Source organism: Staurois parvus, unplaced genomic scaffold (assembly GCF_062004578.1).
Source record: "Staurois parvus isolate SC_StPar_1 unplaced genomic scaffold, SC_StPar_1.0 ptg000449l, whole genome shotgun sequence".
In the NCBI taxonomy this organism is placed as follows: Eukaryota; Metazoa; Chordata; class Amphibia; order Anura; family Ranidae; genus Staurois; species Staurois parvus.
Window position 1 is genome coordinate 1,434,799 of NW_028318245.1, and position 6,063 is coordinate 1,440,861.

Consider the following 6,063-nt stretch of genomic DNA (forward strand, 5'->3'; position numbering starts at 1 on the left):
ATGTCCCTTACATTGGTGATCAGTGGGAAGAATGTCCCTTACATTGGGGGTCAGTGGGAAGAATGTCCCTTACATTGGGGATCAGTGGGAAGAATGTCCCTTACATTGGTGGTCAGTGGGAAGAATGTCCCTTACACTGGAGGTCAGTGGGAAGAATGTCCCTTACATTGGGGATCAGTGGGAAGAATATCCCTTACATTGGGGGTCAGTGGGAAGAATGTCCCTTACATTGGTGATCAGTGGGAAGAATGTCCCTTACATTGGGGGTCAGTGGGAAGAATGCCCCTTACATTGGTGATCAGTGGGATGAATGTCCCTTACATTGGGGATCAGTGGGAAGAATATCCCTTACATTGGGGGTCAGTGGGAAGAATGCTCCTGGTTTGTGCTTCTGCAGAAGAATTTTGACATCTGAAAATGTTTGTCTATAAACCTTGATGATACAAAAGTGTTGGCGGGTGGCGGGCTGCCTTTCGCGTGGCCTAAACGAGGAACCAAGCCAACTTCCAACGTGTCATTAATCTTCTGGGACATACAGTACCTTGCCCAAGGACTCTCCCTGTTGTGTGGGTGGCGGGTGAAGGCTGACCCCCGATCCACTCTCCTGGCTGTGCGCTTCATCCCCTTCAATCCCAGAAATTCCAGACATTGGGCACCTTCTCCAGGTCCGACTGCCAGAGGACACCTGTAGGACTCACCCTCATTCTCCTCAGAGCAGCATTCTTTCCGAATAAAGGCTCCACGATGGTGGAGGTGGTCAATGTTCTTTACTGAAAAACAATAACTACACCGCTTCAATGGGTCAGAGACCCCAACACAGTCCCAATAATGATTTGAACTCTTAGTCCCAGGCCCTGCCGGTGGCTGCTCATGTCCCTGCAGAAGGCACTCATTCCCTGTAGACCTGATGTTCTTCCTGGGCTAAGGATGGGAGGGACAGAGGGGTATACTTCCAAGGTTCCAAGGCTTCCAGGGTTCTCTACTTCTCTCTTGGGGCTAGGGTGGGAAACCATGGGCACCCTGCCCTTCCCCAGGAGATGGGAGAGCAAGCCTCCCAAGGGGAGGAGGCACCTTCAAGGGGAACCCACTTACCACGTGTCTACAAGATGACCACCTTGTGTCTTGTCTCTATGTTCTAGTCCTCTATCCCTCAAATTTTCTCTCTGAGCATACATTCCCCCTCCTTCCAAATCCACATCTCTTTCCAAAAATACCCCCAAATCCTCTCTCCTGGAACTAATCTTCTCCCCAAATTTCCCCACCTAGCACAAATTCCCCCATCCAATCCCACTTCCAAAGAGAAATCCACGTTCCTAGTACAAATCCCCTCCTCCAAATCACCCCTTCTAGCACAACCTGCTAAATCCCCAATCACGCCCAGGGCCTCCACCCCTCCTACCCACCCCTTGTCCCGGCCCTGTAGACAACCCTCAAAATGCTGCAAAATCTTGAGGCACCTCATTCAAAAATGTAAAAAAACCAAAGTGAATAGTTTTACATATTGCAGCAGCAATACGTGGGCCACCCAACCTTGGAGGTGATTTGTTCCTCCACCTATGCCAACTGGTAATGACTAGTATTCTAGCATTTCTCTTCTCCTCCAGTTTCTCTCCTGTCTCTCTGCTAAAGTGACCCCTGTGCCGACAGAGAGGTAGCAGGAGAATAGGCAAACAAGGATGCTGCCCAGGCATCCAACTTCCTCCTTTATTTAGCGCCGACAATTTATTATGTTTCTTTATTGTTTGGGTTTTAAATATGATGTCATTGATATGGCAATTGTGCGCTTAGACAAATGGACGCTGGCTACCATTTTTGTTTCATGACCTGTAAATCTCATTCCCCTCCGTCCCCCCTCCCTTTTGAATGGAATGTGGTCTGTATGTGAACTGGGGTCACAAGTGCATAGGCACAGCTGAATAAGCTTCATGGTTGTAATCCCTAATTAGCCTGGTTCCAGAATGTCTGCTTGACAACCATTTTCCTCTGCCCGGTTGTAAAACCATAACTCAGTCGGTTACGACCTGTAAGCATTACAGCCGGGGTGCCATAAAACGTACATCCCACATGAGTCATTTTTCATACAAATTCATAAACTTCAGCAGGAACTGGGCACATGGATATGAAGTATATATTCGGATAGGTCATTTAATATGAGTCACATGACACCTTACATCCCTATGTAGCGCCTACAAGAAGGTAGAAAGCAATATCTATTATCTGGAGTGGCAGGATACCCTACAGTTTAGTATCTGTACGTTTGGAATGTGCTGTTCCCCTCATATTTGTTATTTAACTGCATTGTATCACCAATTCTTATTTCACCATGTTTGTTTCTATGTCTTGATCTGTTGCTGCCATCTGCTGGCCAGAATTTGCATGCTGCATGCCTTTGTTATAGCTAGTAAGTGTTTTCTCTGCTGGGTGTGGTTTTAGGCAAGCCTTGGTTCTGGTCACTTCCTGCAGCCATTTTTATGTGTTTTATAGCTGTGTGACAGGACATTCAATACCCTGGGCTTGTGAAGGCATCAGTTTTTGACCAGCAGTTAGCCTCAGGAAAAATATCACAGGACAGCATCAATACCTCTACTACCTTACAGTATTGTATCACTGTTTGTCGCTGTATTTTGGACCAAATAAACCCACGCTGATTTCATTCTCGTGTATACGTTTGGATCCATCTAACCTGAACATCTGCCGGTCCTGTCTGCTCCACTGCTTGGATACGAAGGTAGGAAGTTACACAGCCATTACCAGATATACCTTCATTCGCCTTCATGTGGGGACAGAACAGTCAAAAACTGCCTTAAAGTCCATACCCTGCCACAGATTCCCTCAGAGTCCAGTACCACACTCAGGAATCTCCCTAGCAACAGGCCCACTTGCAGCAAATCTGCCCGGCTATAGTGCATGTTCCACAAGCCTATGCGGAAGCACTGCACATACGCAGTATCTATAGTCTCGCCTGGAAGTCCTCCACAACTCGCCAAGCCATTATTTACATCCTATATTAACTTTTCCTCGCATAACAGAAGTACTGTTTATGCACGTTCCTTACACTGCCGTGGCTGCCGCAAAACCCCGCAATTCATTCTAAATATCTTAGAAATTTTGTCAAGGTGCCCTATCGGAGCTGTACGGCGATTTTCAGCGTCCAATTCAAAAGTTCATTTTCTTAAAGAGACAGCGCACCTTAAGTCAAAATGGCCGAAAAGGACTTTGCACAGTTCCCCAGTGATGAAATAAAGCAAATGCAACCTGATACTGATCATTATGAAGGGCAGGGAACAGAACCCACACTTCCAGCAGAACAAGTCGTGCGACCAAGACGCTCTCTGAAACCGACAGTAAAAGTCATTGAAAATTATCACACCACAAAGGATGAGCTATGTGATAACCTGGAGGAGCAATGGGAACGAGTTTCCTCCCTCATGTCCGGACTTAGATCCTCCTCAGGTGATGCCACAAGCTTACAAGTTGCTGTCGGGCGGCTGGACACAGCTCAAGAAAGATACAAGAGACTGTCCACAAGGTATATAACCTTTCTAAAAGACTCTAATATCGATGAAGCCCTATCAGAACTAAGCAAGGCAGAATCAATAGACAGACAAAGAGACGTCATGGTGCTGGATGTTAAAGGTAAAGCGGAACTCCGTATCTCTCATTTGCAAGAAACTAGATCACACAGATCAAATTCATCTAAACATTCCTCTCGGTCATACAAATCATCGTGCTCAAGAAGCTCAGCCTTGAGCGACAGATTACTAGAGGCCCGCATAAATGCAAAGCAATCCAAAGCGAGACGCGCCTTCACCGAAAAAGAGGCTCTTGCAAGGGCAGAAGCAGAGGCCAAGAGGGCAGAAGCAGAGGCCAAGAGGGCAGAGGCAGAAGCAGAGGCCAAGAGGGTGGAAGCAGAGGCTCGAATAAAGATTTTCGAATCAGAGATGCAGGAGGAAATTGCGTTAGCTAAAGTAAGACTACTTGAGTAAGCATTGAGCCAAGGTCTTGATCCAGTCTGCTCGCTACCACAGGAGATAGATGATCCAGTTGACCGCACCAGTGACTATGTACTGAATCAGGTATCTGCGCCACCCCCAGTTTGCAGTACCGTCCAAGCCGACAACACTGAAACCTCCAAGTCAGCTCTACCTACGGTACCAGTGCCACCCACAGCACCCGAGCAACCTAATAACCGTTACCCGGATGTGCCCTCTCAAGGACGGTTGTTGCAGAAAGATCGCTATCAGGCGTTTTCTGGCCTACCTCCACAGCTCAAGCAGCAGTCATCACAATATACAGAGGCTAAACGAAAGCTTAACCCTGCAGCTACATCATTCTACCCGGAAGCATCTCACCCCTTCACGCCAGGCAGCCCATATGCCCCGGGGGCATCACAAGTTGTCATGGCAACAAGCAGTGAGAAATCAGATATGTCTGAGTTTGCCAGGTTTATGGTGAGCAGAGAGCTAATCAACACCAGTCTCTCAAAATTTGATGACCGTGCAGAGAGCTACAGAGCTTGGAAGGCAACTTCAAGGCCGCCATCGCTAACCTCAACCTAACCGCAGAGCAGGAGTTTGACCTCTTGATCAAATGGCTGGGCCCAGGCTCCACAAATCGTGTCAAGAGCCTCAGAACTGTCTACGTGGGACAAGCAGAAGCAGGTCTCGCTGCCGCCTGGCAGAGACTCGAACGTACCTTCGGCAGTGCAGAAGCAATAGAGAAGGCTCTATTCAAGAGACTGCAGAACGTTCCAAGGATCAATCTCAAGGATGTCCAGAAGCTTCAGGATTTAAGTGATCTGCTCATGGAACTGGAGCTTGCCAAGGGTGACCCTTGTCTGTCCGGGCTGTGCTACCTGGATACAGCTCATGGAGTGAACCCAATTGTCGTGAAGCTACCATACAGTCTGCAAGAAAAGTGGGCGGCATCAGTCTCAAGGTACAAAAGAGAGCATGACATCACCTTTCCCCCATTTATTCACTTCTGTAGGTTTATCGATGAACAGTCCCAGATGAGGAATGACCCCAGCCTCGACTTCCTGGAGTTCAACACTACAGCTTCAGCAACATCATCATCAAGGTATGAAAGCATCACGCATAAACACAGAGACTTCAAGAGCAGCGTGAGTGTTAGAAAGACTAACCTACCATCTCCTGCAGTACCCACGGGTAAACAGTACACTACCTCATCAGGAGATAAGACCTTCAATCGTGAATGTCCCATTCATAAAAAACCACACTCTCTGAACAAATGTAGAGGGTTTAGATCCAAAACCATACAGGAGCGCAAGAAAATCCTCACCGAGCTCGGGGTATGTTTCAGATGCTGCGCTTCATTGGAGCACATGGCTAAGGACTGTAAATCTGTCATCAAGTGTGAGGAGTGTCATAGTGAAAGACATGCCTCAGCTATGCACCCAATCTCACTCTCCAGAGATTCACCCACTGCCGTCACCACCGGTCCTGCTCCAAGTCATGGCGGGGAGCCCCAAAATTACGCTAATGCAGCGACTGCTGTTTCCTGCTCATGCTTGGATGTATGCGGGGAGGGCCAGTGCGAGAAATGTTGTGCCCGAATATGCCTAATCAAGGTCTACCCAGAGGGACTACCAGAAAAGGCAGTAAAAATGTATGCCATCATCGACGACCAAAGCAACCGGTCCCTAGCAGGTCCTAAATTCTTTGAAGCCTTTGGAATAAAGGGACCATCTGAACCCTATACCTTAAACACATGCTCGGGCCGTATAGAGACTAGCGGCAGAAGGGCACAAGGATTCATCGCTTCTCCTGTCAGTGGGGATACGGAAATACCCTTACCGACACTGATCGAATGCGATCAAATACCTAACCATAGGGATGAGATTCCTACCCCAGAAGCTGCATTTCACCAACCTCACCTAAGGCACCTAGCCAACGTTATCCCACCTATGGACATCAACGCCGAGATTCTACTCCTGCTCGGCAGAGACAATCTAAGGGTACACAAGGTGCGTCAACAGTGTAATGGTCCTGACTATGCACCATACGCCCAGAGACTGGACTTGGGATGGGTAATCATAGGAAA